At 47.6% G+C, this 17,443-nt stretch overlaps 1 non-coding gene and 1 pseudogene across 1 annotated transcript; both read right to left on the reverse strand.

Moving 5' to 3' along the window:
* Nucleotides 1-7,732: 7,732 nt before the first annotated feature.
* On the reverse strand, nucleotides 7,733-7,935 carry LOC142654256 (U2 spliceosomal RNA; annotated as a pseudogene).
* Nucleotides 7,936-14,546: 6,611 nt separating this feature from the next.
* Nucleotides 14,547-14,731, reverse strand: LOC142654023 (U2 spliceosomal RNA). The gene has a single exon (XR_012848832.1). It is a non-coding gene; the product is annotated as a U2 spliceosomal RNA (small nuclear RNA).
* Nucleotides 14,732-17,443: the final 2,712 nt, after the last annotated feature.

Raw genomic sequence — 17,443 nt, forward strand, 5'->3', positions numbered from 1 at the left:
TGAGGCCCCATTATGATGTCAGAAAGCTGGCTCTGGAATCCTGAGGGCTCCACTATGACACGTGCAAAGTTCCGTCTGAACTTTATATAAGACGGTGAGGCTCAGTCAGTCACTCAGTGTTGCCTGAGAGGGCAACACTGCAACAGCCGGCCGCCAGGCTGTCTTTTTTTTGCACATTTATTTGCCTCCAGGAGGCCACAAGAGGGAGACAAGGGACTGCAAAATGGAAAATAGGCATCCACCAACTTTACAGACAACTTGTTCTCCTTGCTCCTACAACCTCCATCCTTGCACAGTTTGTTATTCTTCTAGGTAACATAGTAACAAATCCAAATTGCTGCTCTCTTTGTAGGCAAGCAAGGCTTTGTTGCAACTGCAATTCTTACTTCTTCTTGAAATGTAGGGACGACAGTACATTCCATCACATCCATCTAGTGTACACAGGTAGGTCCATTGTGGCGGGCAGGCGAGCGGGCGGGCTGCTTTATTGGCTGTTAGAAGAGGCTGGACGCAGCTGCAGGCTTAAGGGAAGCCGACATGACCGTCCTGGTAGGGAAAGGGTTAATGTTAAGAGGTGAGGGAAAGGTGAAGAAGCTGAAGGAGGGACGGGGAGGAGCTAGGGGGGACGGGGGGGCCGTTACTGCGCTTCCCGCTGTTTCTCGGCATTGAGCCGGAAGCAGCGGGAGGAGTAATACACAAGAAGCAAAGCTCCCCGTTGCCCGGTTTTTAGTATGGCAGAGGCCCTGATTTTAGAGCGGCTGCGTGCCGCTGCTGTGCACCACGGTCCCGGATGGCTGGAGGAGACCGTGGCTGCATTAACGCGGATCCCGGACGCCGTTTCGCCACGTCGGGCACGGCGTTCGGGGTCTGTTGTAAGGGACAGGCTCCCCTCCCCCGGCCCCCCTACGAGCATGGCTATGGCGGCGGGGGGGGAGTCGGCAACAACCGCTCCTGCGCTGGGCAGGCAGAGAGCGGTAGCAGGGGTGACGGCGATGCAGGCTGTGTCGACCCGTCCCTCTCGGCGGTCCCGACCTCCAGAGCGCCTGAGTCCGGAGGTAGTCCCGCGGACACGGCGTCGCAGAGGGAGCCCGATCCCGGACGCTGCAGGCCAGGCAGCTGGGAGGACCGCCCCTTCCCAGGCCCTGCGTCCTGGCAGGAATCCCAGGCCGCGACGGGGTCCGGCGGTAAGCAGGGAGTCGCAGGCTGGGCTCCCTGTCACCCCTCCCCCATCAGATGGAAGATGTCGAGAGCAAGGTACGGCCGCCCCGCATGGTGATGTTCCGGCCAGGGGGCAGGCTTCGTCAAGATCGTCTAGACGGACGACTAGATCTGCAGCGACGTCGAGGCAACAGGTCCGGTCGGAAGTCTGGGTCCCGGCGGTCGGGCGGCAGGTTGCCGGCCCATCGGTCAGCGCGTCCTCATCCCCTTTCCGAAGAGGTCGTTGGGAGGGAAAGTCGTCGGCGAGAGAAGAACTGGAGGAAGGTGAACTGGACGTTTATCGTCGAGGTCAGGATGGTCCGGCTGACGGGAACACAGCGCCTGTGCAGCCCGGTGAGTGTATAACTCCATTATTGTCTTATCCAGCGATTTTTATGTCGGGTGTCGGCGGGGGGGCTGCTAGCATAGCATCGGGGGCCGGTAGTGGCGCGGGCGGACGCGACGGAGCGGGTTTGGCAGATTTAGTGGGTTGCTTACGGGAGCTGGTGGGGCGCCTGGATAGGGCCGCGGCGCCGGTAGTAACGGAAGTGTCCCCTGCGGTAGTTTGGGAAGGCCCCAGGGAAGGGGGATCGTTGCAGGCGCGTCCTGTGGTGGCGGTTAGAGAGGCGGTCGCGGTGTCGGTGCAGACTGAGGCACAGAAGGACGGCGATCGAGTGCGCATGGACGATCGTGCTCGGGGGGAGGTGTATGTTTGTTTTGAGGGTCCGTTGGGGGCGCATTTAAAGCAGGAGGTGCGTGATCGGATCTGGAAAGATGAATATGTTGAAATTTTTTCTCTCTTGCCGCTGGCTAAATTCAATTTGGATAAGAGCAAGCGGGATGAGAGTAAAAAGGACGAGGAGGAACGGCGGCGGTATAGGCTTATCCCGCAGACGTTCGTTAATTGGTCGCAGGCGTTCGCCATATTGGCTAGTGTGATAGGGGAAAAGGCGCCGGAAAATTGTTCGGCGTTATTTTGTTATTTTGATGCTATTGGGGAGGCTCATAGGGCGTATGGGGGTCAGGCGTGGCTGCGATATGATGAGCAATTCCGTCAGCGGAAGGCGGTTCGGCCGGCGATTCGGTGGGACCAGAAGGATATTGCTCTCTGGTTACGGGTTACGGCTCCGGTTAGGCAGCCCTTTCCCGGGAGCGGTGGCCAGGGAGGCCAGACTAGTCAGAGTGGACCAAGCGGCAGGGGAAAGGCGGGGTTTTGCTGGCAATTCAATGAAGGCCAGTGCAAGTTTGGGGCCACGTGCAAGTTCAAGCACGTGTGCTCCGAGTGTAATGGTGCATCACACGGGGCGGCAAAATGTCTGCGGAAAAAGAGGTCCGGGAACCAGCACGGGGCTGGTCAAGGGGGTGTCGCCGGTGAGGGTGGAAAGGATGGCCCCTTATCTAAATGAGTATCCGGATAGGGCGGCAGCTAAGTTGCTTTATGAAGGGTTTAGTGTTGGTTTTGTTATTCCTCCGCCTCCTTATGAGGTTCCGGTTACGCGGAGAAATTTAAAATCGGCTTACTTGCATGCGGAAGTCGTGTCGGAAAAGTTGTTAAAAGAAGTTTCGTTGGGGCGCATGTCGGGGCCATTTGTGGAGTCGCCGGTGAAAGATTTAGTTGTGTCCCCTTTGGGTATTGTCCCTAAACGCGAGCCCGGAAAGTTTCGTTTGATTCAACATTTATCGTATCCCAAAGGTTCGTCGGTAAATGACGGGATTGATCACGAGTTGTGTTCCGTAGTTTATACCTCATTCGATAAGGCGGTGGGGTTAGTGCGGGCTGCGGGTCCGGGGGCGCTGCTAGCAAAAACCGACATCGAGGCGGCGTTCAGGTTGTTGCCGGTCCATCCAGAAAGCCAACGGCTGTTGGGTTGTTTTTGGAATGGGGCCTTTTACGTGGATCGGTGCCTTCCGATGGGGTGTTCTCTGTCTTGTGCATACTTCGAGGCGTTTAGTAGCTTCGTGGAGTGGGTAACGAGGGGAGTATCCGGGGTCGATTCGTTGATCCATTACTTAGATGATTTTTTGTGCGTTGGCCCGGGGGGTTCGCCGGTTTGCGGTAACTTGCTTCATGCCCTGCAGAAGGTGGCGAGGGATTTTGGGATCCCTTTGGCGCCGGAAAAAACGGAGGGCCCGGTAGCGACGATTTGTTTCTTGGGGATCGAAATTGACTCGGTGGCAATGGAGTGTCGGCTCCCGGCGGATAAGTTGGGTGCTTTGAGGCTGGAGGTGCGACGGGCTTGTAGAAGGAAGAAAATGTCGTTGAGGGAGCTTCAGTCGCTGCTGGGGAAGTTGAATTTCGCCTGCCGGATTATGCCGATGGGGAGGGTGTTTGGTAGAAGGTTGGCGGCGGCAACGGCGGGAGTGCGGGCGCCGCATCAGTTTGTGAGGCTCAGGGAGGAGCACCGAGCTGATCTTCAGGTTTGGGATGACTTCTTGGGCCAGTACAATGGTCGCTCGCTATGGATGGCCCCAGCGCAGGATACGAGTGATCTGAATATTTTCACGGATGCGGCTGGGGCGGGTGGCTTTGGAGCTTACGGGGGAGGTCCGTGGTGCGCAGGTCAATGGCCGGCTAGCTGGGTGTCCAGTGGATTGACGCGGAATCTGGCCCTGCTCGAGCTGTTTCCCATCGTGGTGGCGGCTACCATTTGGGGGGACAGGCTCAGGGATAAGAAGGTCCGTTTTTACTGCGACAACATGGGGGTGGTGCTTGCCATTAATAACATCACGGCGTCCTCTCCTCCGGTAGTTCAATTGTTGCGACATTTAGTGTTGGTGTGTTTGTCGCTGAACGCGTGGGTGGTGGCGGTGCATGTCCCGGGTGTACGGAATTGTGTTGCTGATGCTCTTTCTCGCTCGCAGTGGGACCGGTTTCGGCAATTGGCCCCGGGAGCGGAACGTATCGGTTTGGCGTGTCCGGATCATCTATGGGATCTGGTATCGGTCCCGTAGAGCAGCTGTTACAAAGGTCTTTGGCGGGCACGACGTGGAGGGCTTATGCTGCTTGTTGGAGGCAGTGGGAGGAGTGGGTAAGAGAGTTGGGTGATGTCAATACGGATAGAGACAGGTTGGTGGCACTTTTGTATTGGTTAGGGGATGCCTGGGAGGGGGGGTTTTCAGTAGCGAAGGTGAACCGGTTTATATCCGCGGTGGCGTTTGGGCTTAAGTTGCGGGGCTTGCGGGATGTATCGAAGGAATTTCTGGTATCGCAGGCTTTGAAGGGGTTGCGGAGAGGTAGGGTGGAGGCGGATAGCAGAAGGCCGGTGTCGTTTGCTTTGCTGGGCTTGTTGGGCGGTTCATTGGCATCGGTATGTCGTTCTTCAGATGAAATGGATTTGTTTCGGTTGGCTTTCTCACTGGCGTTCTTCGGAGCATTTAGAATAGGTGAGTTGGTGTCGCCAAGTACTAAACAGGCAGGGGGGCTGAGATCTGGGGAGGTGAGCCTTTTTGCAGATCGGTTGGAGGTATGGTTGCGTAGATCAAAAACTGACCAATTAGGGAAGGGAAAACTGATAGTTTTGTTCGCTCTCCCGGGGTCGGTCATGTGCCCAGTAGAGTGCATGCGTGGTTTTACAAAAAACAGGGGGTCTCCAGATTTGCCTTTGTTACGTCATGTGGACGGGTCGTTCTTGTCCAGGTTTCAGTTTGGAGCTGTTTTTAAAAAATGTTTGACGGCGGTTGGGGTTGCGGCAGGCTCATATTCATCTCATTCCTTCCGGATTGGCGCAGCAACGGAAGCAGGGCGCTGGGGGTTGGATGATGAGGGGGTGAGGCGTATTGGTCGTTGGGAGTCTAAAAGGTTTAAGTCCTATGTCCGCCCCCATATGTTGTAATTTTGTTGTTTATGCTTGCAAATGTTATATGGTGGTGCCTAACTGTGTTTTCCGTTTCAGATTCGCCTCCTTGTCTGGTGTGGTTGATGGGTCATTCGTACGTGCACTGGGGGGCTTTGAGGGCGGACGTCCGCCCGGATGGTCGCCAGTTGCGCATTCCGCGACAGGATGCGGTTGTGCATTGGCTGGGGTTTAGAGGTATGTCGTGGAGCAGGGTGTTGGCGGAATTCCAGACATATGTGCGGCTTGATAGGGTTCCGGAGGTTTTAGTGTTGCACGTGGGTGGGAATGACTTAGGAGCCCGCCCTTTTCGTGAGTTGGTGCGGGATATCAAACATGATTTGTTGTGTTTGTGGGTATCTTATCCCAAGTTGGTGGTAGTGTGGTCGGACATAGTCCCAAGGAAGCATTGGCGGTTAGCTAGATCGGTGGAGAGAGTCAATAAGGCTCGGATAAAAGTTAACCGGGCGGTGTCCCGTTTTGTGGCGAAGAACGGGGGCATTTGCGTGAGGCATAGGGATTTGGAGTCAGGATTGGGGAATTTCTGGAGGAGTGACGGGGTTCATCTGACCGAGGTTGGCATTGATATTTGGAGCTTGGCTATAGCAGAAGGCATAGAAAGGGCGGTGGTGGTGTGGAGGAACTCACAGGCTTAAGGTGGTCAAGGCCTGTTTCGCGGTGGCGGGGGGAGTCCTTGAGGCCAGTCAGTACAAAATGGTGGGGGGGTCGCATCGGGGGTATGCGTCCCCCAAAAAAGGTACATGGTTGAAGACTTCATCGGGTGTTATCCCTTTGAAGTGGTCTTCTGGTAGAAGGTATGTCACTTGAAGGCTTCATCGGGTGTTATCCCTTTGAAGTGGACTTCTAGTGGTCGGTATATCACTTGAGGGCTTCAACGGGTGTTATCCCCTTGAAGTGGACTTCTAGTGGTTGGAGCCATCTGCAGAGGTGAACGGTGCTTCCGAGCTGGTTTACGGCTGGAGGTAATTTGTGGTTTGCAGATGGCTAATTCGGTGTGTTCTTGAAAGGAACATCTGAAGGGGCTTCAAGGACTTCCTCTGCTCGGGTTAATGTTAACGTTTAATTGTTATTTATGATTCTGACCCATGTTGGGTCATGTGAATTATTAGGAGGAATTCTCTGGTGGATTCCTAACTAGTTATCCGAATGTTTCGGATTTAAATTGTTTTTATAAAACTGTGAAATTAATAAACGGCTGCTGTGGCCATTTCACATCCAACCTCGGTGTCATGTGTCGTTACTAAATGGGGGTGGGGGATAGTATGGTTTAAGGTTAACACACGACTCTACCTAGGCAGGTCAAGAAGAGGCTGGACGCAGCTGCAGGCTTAAGGGAAGCCGACATGACCGTCCTGGTAGGGAAAGGGTTAATGTTAAGAGGTGAGGGAAAGGTGAAGAAGCTGAAGGAGGGACGGGGAGGAGCTAGGGGGGACGGGGGGGCCGTTACTGCGCTTCCCGCTGTTTCTCGGCATTGAGCCGGAAGCAGCGGGAGGAGTAATACACAAGAAGCAAAGCTCCCACCCTCCCACCCTTGTTTTGTTACTCCTTAGGTCTTCTGTACGTCCGTATATGAGCGTTGTGTTTTATTTTGTGTGTTTATTTAACATGTTTTTCTTTTTTCCGGAGTAGGTTCTGTTGTCATGGCAGCTGGCGGGGGGAGTCCTTGAGGCCAGTCAGTACAAAATGGTGGGGGGGTCGCATCGGGGGTATGCGTCCCCCAAAAAAGGTACATGGTTGAAGACTTCATCGGGTGTTATCCCTTTGAAGTGGTCTTCTGGTAGAAGGTATGTCACTTGAAGGCTTCATCGGGTGTTATCCCTTTGAAGTGGACTTCTAGTGGTCGGTATATCACTTGAGGGCTTCAACGGGTGTTATCCCCTTGAAGTGGACTTCTAGTGGTTGGAGCCATCTGCAGAGGTGAACGGTGCTTCCGAGCTGGTTTACGGCTGGAGGTAATTTGTGGTTTGCAGATGGCTAATTCGGTGTGTTCTTGAAAGGAACATCTGAAGGGGCTTCAAGGACTTCCTCTGCTCGGGTTAATGTTAACGTTTAATTGTTATTTATGATTCTGACCCATGTTGGGTCATGTGAATTATTAGGAGGAATTCTCTGGTGGATTCCTAACTAGTTATCCGAATGTTTCGGATTTAAATTGTTTTTATAAAACTGTGAAATTAATAAACGGCTGCTGTGGCCATTTCACATCCAACCTCGGTGTCATGTGTCGTTACTAAATGGGGGTGGGGGATAGTATGGTTTAAGGTTAACACACGACTCTACCTAGGCAGGTCATGCTGTTCCCCTACTCCACTCCACTATTTGACTGTTGTGCTGCATCAATCAATCAATCAATCAATCAATCAATCAATCAATCAATCAATCAGTGGCTGGCTCAGGTGCAGCTCTTTAACTTACCTAAAAGGGAGGGCGGAGAGAAGACAAGGAAGGTGAATGAGCTGTTCCAATGTGAAATGCCGGAAACACAGACACACAGACGACACAAAACAAGAGGTGGCAATCTATTCATTAATTGCATTTAATCAATGAGCTCATTATCACTCATGCATTGTCCAACAGGTGTTGAAATAATGGGATTAAAAGGGGAGATCCCTTCAGAAAGACAGAAACAATGGCAAAGAGAAAAAACACTTTTGGAATCTGATTTTAGTCAACACATAAGGAAAGGGTGCACCGGTCCTGGAAATACTGCAATACCAGGTCAATGCGTGGAGTGGACAGAGCAAGCTCTATTTCCATCTCCCTGTTCTAAAAATCCATTTAATATATGGTCCCCAGATAGGGGACGTATCAGATATTAAACTGATAAGAACAGATTTTTTTTTTTTTTCAGTTGGCTACCCCCTCGCGGGGGTGTCAATGATTTATTAATAAAAAATTCAATTTTACAATAAATAACATTACAATTACGTCAAACATTTTCACATTGTTACAATAGTAAAATCAAATTACATTATTATTTATAGGGGGACATGGTGGCAAATCTTTATTTATTGGAGTTCCAGTCAGTCACAAACCATTTATTTAGAAGGGTGGCATTTGCTTTCCTGTCAATTAAATAATATAAATACATCTCACTAAAACAAAGACCTAAAACATCATCCGTTGTTAAAACGTCGTGTTTAAAAAGAAGGATGTTCCTGGCCTTCCAAAGAGCTTCTTTAGCGCAATTCATCGTCTTCCATGCTATTGTCTTCTGATTCGCGGTCGGGCATCCAAATTGTCCATATAAAATATCATCGTAACATAAGTCCTTCAGGTCTGCCATCTTTTCCATAAGAGGGAATATCTTTTTCCAAAAATGTTGTGCAAAGTAACATGTCCAAAGTAAATGACGCACTGTCTCCTCAGCCTGGCAGCCTTCCCTCGGGCAGACGGCAGACCTCGCGAATCTTCTTCTGTATTGGAATGCCCGGCATGGAAGACATTGATGAATGCAGCTCCAGGCCAGGTCCTTCTGTGTGTTAAAGAGATAAAATATGTTAGACATTTTCCAGATAAAACCACTGCGTTTTTCGTTAAAATTGTCTATTCTGCTGACCGCATCCTCTCTTTTTAGGTCGATTAAAAGCTTCTTGCTATTTTTAAGATCATTAATACTCTTCCCTTTTAATTTAAATAAAGCAACTATTTTTTCTAAAATTACGTATTGTGGGGGTAAATTAAAAGCATAAGGTGAGGTTAAAATAATCTGGAACCACCCACACCTTCGCATAAAAAACCCTGTATTATAACGTAAATAAAACGACCAATAGTGCTCTTTAAAAAGGGAATTAAAACAGAAGCTAAAAAATTTTAGTAAAAGAAACCTATTAAAATCTGGAAAGTCTTTGCCACCCTTTGGTTTGGACTTCATCACGATTCCTCTCTTTAATTTCTCCATTCTGGAACTCCAAAAGAAAGTAAAACAAGCTTTGGTTATTTTTCTCAGTAAAACCGTGGGAGGAGGGAAAACCATACTCAGATATAAAAGCAGGGGTAAAATGACCATTTTAATAATTAAAATTTTTCCCTCCATAGTAAGCTTCCTCATATTCCACATACATATCTTCTTGTTTACTTTCTGCGCCACCATGTCCCAACTGATAAAACCATTGTCGTACTCACTGAAGGAGACTCCTAAAATTTTAATATTATCCGACACAGGAACTGGTATGTCACTAAAAACCATGCTTCCTATGCTTAAAATACTACTCTTGCTAAAGTTTATCTTAAAACTGGAAGCACAGCAATAAAACTCTATCTGCTTGAGGGCTCTCTGAAGCGACCGGGTGTCCCTGCATAATACCGCTACATCATCCATGTACCCCACTGCTTTAGCCTCTATGCCGCCTCCCCCTGGCAGGGGGACTCCACGTATCAACTTGTCTCGGCGAATTGCGCATAATAGAGGCTCTAACGCACATATAAAAAGCAGTGGGGACAAGGGACACCCCTGCTTCACCCCAGAGTTTAAAAATACGTCCTGTGTCTTAAAACCATTTACTAAAATCTTACTTGTACAATTTTTATAAAAGGCTTTGATGGATAATAAAAATCCTTCAGGTATACCCATACGCTCTAAAACCTTAAACAAATAAAAGTGAGAGACACGGTCAAAAGCTTTTTCAAAGTCTATTGATAAAATTGCTAAATTATTCTTCCTAGACCTCGTGTCCTCAATCACATCTTTAATAAGGTTAAGATTGTCCCAGATGCTGCGGCCTGGCACCCCACATACTTGGTTGGAATGTATTATGTGGGGTATTATGGCTTTCATCCGGTTCGCACATAATTTAGCCATGATCTTGTAGTCGCTGTTTAGAAGGGTTATTGGTCTCCAGTTCTTTAAAACTGCGATGTCACCCGTCTTGTATAATAGGGAGACCTCACCCTTCTGCCAGGACTTAGGCAGCATCTTGGATTTAAAAACTTCTGCGTATAGTAAAAACAAATCTTCTTTTAAAAGATCATAAAATTTTACATAAAACTCACTGGGTATACCGTCCGGACCAGGAACTTTACCTGCTTTAAAACTTTTAACTGTTTCTAAAATCTCCTGCTCCGTCAGGTCCTGCAATAAAAAATTCTGGGAGGCAGGGTCTAAAACAGTGGTAATCTCCTTCAGTGAGTCACGCATAAAATCACGATCCACAGTCTTAACATTAAAAAGGTCAGTATAAAACTCATGAACTTTACTTAAAAGACCCTGTACATCCGACACACCTTCAATGTTTTTGATGACAGCCCTTTTGTTGTTGATTTTTTAAAAAAAGTACCTGGAGCAGGTCTCGTTCTCCTCTATGTTTTGAATTTTTGAACGAAAGATTATTTCTTTACCTTTCTGCTCCAGGCACTGGGCTATCTCCTTTTTGAGGTCGGTGATGTCGGCTTCCACTTCTATTTCATTGTCTCGCATTTTGTACAGGGTCTGCAGACGGGTGTTTAGTGTATTAAAAACAGCATATTTTATTTTGGCTTTTGCCACACTCTTTTTAATAAAAAAATCTTTTATTTTACTTTTCATCTTCTCCCACCATGCACTGATGGGAGCTCTGGTATCTCTCACCCGCCTGCTTTTCTTGTAAAATTCAATAAAATCGGTTAAAACCTGTGGATCATCTAAAAGGGAAACATTCATCTTCCAGGACTTCTTACAAATAAGATTATTAAGATCACGCTTCACATAAAAAGATAAAAGCCTATGATCTGAAAACACGTTGGTTAAAACTTCACATTTAAAAGGCAGTAAGTTCTCATTACAAAATATAAAATCTATCCTGGAGCTACAGGTGGCGTTGCTCCAGGTAACGCCGGCTTCCTCTGGACTGCTCCTGTTACATTCTTTGTAAACATCTTTTAAATTAAAATCGCTCACCATATTTTTGAGCAGTCCAGAGGTCTTATCGTAATTTCTGCTTGTAGCACTTGTAAGCCGGCGTTCCCCTCTCAGGATACAGTTAAAATCACCTGCGAGGATAAAAGGCTCAGTTGTGTTAATAAAAAGAGGTAAAACTTCTAGCATTTCTGCCCTCTCATTTTTATCAGGTGAGCCATAAAAATTTAAAAACTGCCATTTCACACCGTCAATAAAAGCCTTAACCAATAAAATACGTCCTGGTAAGATTTCTTGAATAAAATCAATTAAAACGTTTCCCTTAAATAGAATGGCGACCCCTGCTGATCTGGACTCGTTTGATCCAGACCAGACGGATGGACCATATTTCCAATCTTCTTTATATTTGGTGTACTTCATCGTATGGGGAATACCGCACTCCTGCAGGAAAAAAACAGAGGCTGCCAGGCAAGATAAAAAATTGAAGAGAGCAACCCTTCTTACTTTAGACTTGGCGCCCCTCACGTTGAGGGATATTCCCTTTAGTTCAGACATTGTGGAGTTTTGAATGCGTATTTGATTTTAAAATAATAAATAGTAGCGGTATTTTAAAATCACACATTTTCTCCACCAGCAATACCAAATATCTCACTTGGGCTCAGATACCCGCTCCCGTCCGAATCATTTGTCAGGAGGGAGAACGAAGGAGAGGAACTACCTTCGCTGAGGGTAACGCCAGCAACCAAACTTCTGCGTACGGGGAGCCCAAACTCATTCGGATCTCCCTGGGTCTCAAACGGTTGACCGTCTAGGTCGGGTGGGTCCCCTAGGGGGCTCGCACCTCCCCCCTGGGACCGTGCAGGCCCTTCTGGAGGGGGAGGTTGCGCACAAGGTGGGGTGTCAGTTTCCACGGGGGGAACAGTGCCCGCCCTCCTCACCAGTCGCGGCGAGGAGGGGGTTCTAGGAGGAGCCGCATCGTTTTTCACCGTTGTGTCCATCTGCTCCTCCCCTGTCTCCCCCCTACTGACTCTGGCTTGCCTCCCTTTTTTACGGGGACCCACCGGCACCTCGTCCTCTTCCTCCGACGAGGATGCCAGAGACCCAGGGCTTGGAGCAGGCCCGGCACCCCCTGAGCAACCAGCCTTCTGGGATGCCTCAGTTTTTCCGGCCTGCTCCTTTTCCGCCTTCCGCTTAGTCTGCCGCTTTTCCTTCGCACTGGGCTCCCCTTTATCCTCCAAGGTTGCTGGCTGCGAGGTACCTGTTTTGGCTCCAGTCCCTCGCACCTTTGAAGCCCAGGTACCTCTCTCCTCTTTCGTGTGGCTGGTCTGTTCCTCTCCCTGGGGACGGGTTTGGTCCGCTGGTGGAGCACGTGGGGGCGCTCCGGGTTGCTCATCTTCTTCGCCTCGGTACCTATAGGGGCAAGAAAAATACAGATGACCAGTTTTCTGACAAAAGTTACATTTTTTTTCTCCTGTGCATTCTCTAATTGTGTGCTCTTTGCTTCCGCAGTTCCTGCAGGTGACATCGCAGTTGTAACTGGTATGCCCATAGGTACCGCAGGCCCTGCAGAAGTTTGGCATCCCCGAGAAGTAGAGGTCGCCATTCACTGTTCCAATTTTAAAACGAGCCGGTGGGAGTCTCGTATTTTGGGTGGAGGGGTCCTTTATCAAAGTCACTAAGTACTTCCACTTGACGGTCCACACACCGCACTCGTTCATAACTCTCCCCATAAGCTTGATGTTCTTGAAGTAGGCAGCTAAGAATGCTGCCACTTCCTGGTCCTTCACATATGGGGAATACATCTTAATCACCACGAGTTTGGTTACCTCAAAAGCATGCTCTATTACCTGGACTCCCAAAGACGTGAGTTGAACTTTTTCCCTCTCAGCTTTGTCCATAGCATCACGGAGGATACCTTCTCCAACAAAAGTTATGTCAAAAACTCCACGCCTTGGGTAATCCTGGATCGCCAAAATTTCATGCTTGCGGACCGCCAGCAACTTCTCGAGGATTTCGTATACGAGGAACTTGACACCTCGTGGACCGCCTCCACCCTCTGCCAAGATGACTCTAGCAGAGTTTCGCAGCCGGGCGTATACCGGCACCGCATCGGGTTCGCCTGCCATTAGCGTGGCCAGGTCGAACCGCGCAGCTTTCGCTGCGCCCCTTGACGTACAGAGACCAAGGGGCTGGGGGGATCGCAACTCGTTGCTCAGGACTAAGCCTCTCTCCCAAATAGCAGCACGGGGGTGAAGTCCAGGCGAACCTGGACGATCCCCCGAGGCCGAGAGAGAGGGTACCTGAGCACCTTCTGACTAAAAACCTCCTGTATAAATACACTTGGTCTTAGCCAAAAGGCCGAGAAGCGATAACCCGAATGGGCCGGGCGTTGACCGAGCCTGCCTAATACTGCTGTTCACCCCTTGCAGCGATTGATTCAGCCTACTCCTAGGCAATTCCATGGGGCCCTGCAGGCTCACACACATTTACAGCTACTAAGCGGGAGGTGAATAAAGGCCGGAGAGGAAGCTACACAGGATTTGCTTCTTTTGCTTGCACCACAATGCAGTGCTGAAAGAGGAGGAATCTACATAAAAACGCCTTCCTGGCAACGCCCAAATGCCCTCCTGCCATGCAGATAAACACTGGCAGCGGCAGCAAGTGCATGCCCACAGCCACCCCTTGTTCCTTCACACCTTGTATCAGCTTTAATCCAGTCCAGTCCGGTGCTGCCTGCTGAGCAGCACTGACCAACACTGCCTGGGCCCAGGCTTTTATCTCTGAGGCCCCATTATGATGTCAGAAAGCTGGCTCTGGAATCCTGAGGGCTCCACTATGACACGTGCAAAGTTCCGTCTGAACTTTATATAAGACGGTGAGGCTCAGTCAGTCACTCAGTGTTGCCTGAGAGGGCAACACTGCAACAGCCGGCCGCCAGGCTGTCTTTTTTTTGCACATTTATTTGCCTCCAGGAGGCCACAAGAGGGAGACAAGGGACTGCAAAATGGAAAATAGGCATCCACCAACTTTACAGACAACTTGTTCTCCTTGCTCCTACAACCTCCATCCTTGCACAGTTTGTTATTCTTCTAGGTAACATAGTAACAAATCCAAATTGCTGCTCTCTTTGTAGGCAAGCAAGGCTTTGTTGCAACTGCAATTCTTACTTCTTCTTGAAATGTAGGGACGACAGTACATTCCATCACATCCATCTAGTGTACACAGGTAGGTCCATTGTGGCGGGCAGGCGAGCGGGCGGGCTGCTTTATTGGCTGTTTGCTGTTCCCCTACTCCACTCCACTATTTGACTGTTGTGCTGCATCAATCAATCAATCAATCAATCAATCAATCAATCAATCAATCAGTGGCTGGCTCAGGTGCAGCTCTTTAACTTACCTAAAAGGGAGGGCGGAGAGAAGACAAGGAAGGTGAATGAGCTGTTCCAATGTGAAATGCCGGAAACACAGACACACAGACGACACAAAACAAGAGGTGGCAATCTATTCATTAATTGCATTTAATCAATGAGCTCATTATCACTCATGCATTGTCCAACAGGTGTTGAAATAATGGGATTAAAAGGGGAGATCCCTTCAGAAAGACAGAAACAATGGCAAAGAGAAAAAACACTTTTGGAATCTGATTTTAGTCAACACATAAGGAAAGGGTGCACCGGTCCTGGAAATACTGCAATACCAGGTCAATGCGTGGAGTGGACAGAGCAAGCTCTATTTCCATCTCCCTGTTCTAAAAATCCATTTAATATATGGTCCCCAGATAGGGGACGTATCAGATATTAAACTGATAAGAACAGATTTTTTTTTTTTTTTTTTTTTTTTAAAACCATTCAGTTTAACTTAAAGCAACAGTACACAAACCATTTTGCATTTTAAGGCATAAGTTGCCTTAGTCGTACATCATCATGGCTATTTTATTCCAAACAATAATAATCAAGACACAGAAAGGATCGTGAAGAACAAAAATAAAACAGGAATAAATCTTATCAATTAGCTATATTTCACCAACCTTCTCCACTTCTTAAATTTCCATATCCCCTCTGCGTCTATACCACCACCGCACTGACTATCCCAACGATAGACTACGTATAGTCTTGACAAAACCATCCTCACACACTCACCAATGGGTACCCACTTATGTTTGAAAACACCTAAATTACGTACATCCCATAAGCTTTCCATTATACACGCCATAATCAACCATAAGATCCTATCACTTACTCTGTTACAAGCCCCTATAGCAAACATCGCAACCTTCCAATCCACAAACTTCACCCCAGCTAACTCCTTACAGACGCCACCCATCCTCCTCCATACCTCATACGAATAATTGCAGTCCCAAAAAAGATGCCTAACAGTCTCCCGTGAATTACACCCACCCCTTGGACACACCTCAAATCTAACTAGCATTCTCCTCCTCTGCACATCTCTAACAGGCAATATATCATGCAACGCCATCCACACTATGTCCTTTTGTCTATTGGACATACCTCTCACGCCTAACTTCTTCCAAGTATCCACAACATCCTCTCCTCGCAAACCCACAATGTTACACACAACCTCATTCACACACAATCTTTTTAGCACAGCCTTCTTATCCAGAAACCCACCCATAGGCACTGCAATCAAATCATATTTCCTAATGAACCTTTCAATCACAACATACCATACCGGACATACATAAGCAACAGGCACAGTAGCATCTCTCTTAAACCAATTTAACCCATAAAGCATCCAACCGGCCATATACCTTACCATATACGCACTCTTATTTCCTTTCCCCAAGAGCCCCACCACTATTTTAATATAATTTAACCCAAGAAAGACCTCCACATTCGGAAAACCCAAACCTCCATTCTCACAAGACTTATAAACATACTCACGCTTCAACTTTTCCATTTGACTTCCCCACAGAAAGGTAAACACCATTTTCTCTGACTTTTTGATTTTCCTACTAGCGGAGGGAAAAATACTAGCCACAAAAACCAAAATAGGCAAAATCACTGTCTTAATTATCAACACCTTCCCTGATAAAGTCAGGTCTCTAAGTCTCCAAAAATTCAATTTCTTCTCAATCCTCTTGCCACATTCATCCCAACTCTCATTCCCTCTCAAGTCCTCATTAAACTGTATCCCCAACACTTTTACTGCACCCACTTCATTCCTCACTCCCTCCATACTTACCCTCCTATCCCCAAAGCACTTAAAGACACACTTATCCCAATTCACCTTAAAAGCTGATGCCCCACAAAAAAAATCCAACCATAATTTTGCTCTATTCAACCCAGCCATACAATCACTCATAACCACAACATCATCCATATAACCCAGAATTTTAACGTATTTACCTCCACTTCCTGGGATCAAAAAACCTTTCACCACTTTATCTTTTCTTACCAAACACATCAAACTTTCGATCACACAAATAAACAAAACTGGGGACATAGGACACCCCTGTCTTACCCCAGATCTCACACATACTTTTGAACTTAAATTACCATTCACCAACACTTCACTTGACACATCCCTATACAAACACTTCACACCTTCCAAAAACCTCACTGGGAAGCCCATCCTAACAAGTACAGCAAACATAAACACATGCGACACTCTATCAAACGCCTTTTCGAAATCTAACGCAAGCATCATACACTTCTGTTTCCTACTCATACAGTCACCAATCAAATCTCTCAGCAAAACCAAATTATCAGACATACTCCTACCTGGCACAGCACAGACTTGGTCTTCACCCACAACCTTTCCTACCACCTCACGCATACGATTAGCCAAAATTTTACTAAAACATTTATAATCCACATTCAGCAGTGAAATCGGTCTCCAATTACCCAAACACTTCTTATCCCCTTTCTTATAAATCAAAACAATCACACCCTCTTTCATAGACTCACACAAAACCCCCTTATCCCATATAAACTTACATACTTCCACCAAATCCAACCCTATTATCTCCCAGGCCTTCACATAAAATTCCACAGGAATACCATCTTTACCAGGTGTTTTATTTTTCCCCGCACTCATTATCACTTTCTTTACTTCTTCAGACGTTACATCCTCATTCAACCCCACACAATCCTCCTCTCTAAGAACATTTTCCAAACCATTCAAAACCTCATCCATCAACCCGATATCAATCCACTTTTTGCCATATAGTTCTGAATAAAACGATTCCACCACTTTTAACACATCCATACCCACTATACGCTCCCCCTTCGCATTAACAATTTCATCCATATCATCTTTCTTACCACACATTTTCTTGAAAAAAAACCTTGTGCATTTTTCATTTTTATCTAAGTACTCCACTTTAGACCTGAAAATAATCTCCTTTCCCTTTCTTTCCAAAACTTGCTTTAACTCGTTCCTTGCCTCCTCTAGCAAATCACTCATATCAATTCCCTTCTCACCCATCTTCCGCAACCATTCTATCCTAATATTCAGTTCCTTATACTGGTTACGTTTCCTAGCAGCCTGCTTATATCCCCATCTCACAAAAAAATTTTTAATCTGCCCTTTCATCCAAT

The sequence above is a fragment of the Rhinoderma darwinii genome, chromosome 5 (assembly GCF_050947455.1).
Source record: "Rhinoderma darwinii isolate aRhiDar2 chromosome 5, aRhiDar2.hap1, whole genome shotgun sequence".
NCBI classification, from domain to species: domain Eukaryota; kingdom Metazoa; phylum Chordata; class Amphibia; order Anura; family Rhinodermatidae; genus Rhinoderma; species Rhinoderma darwinii.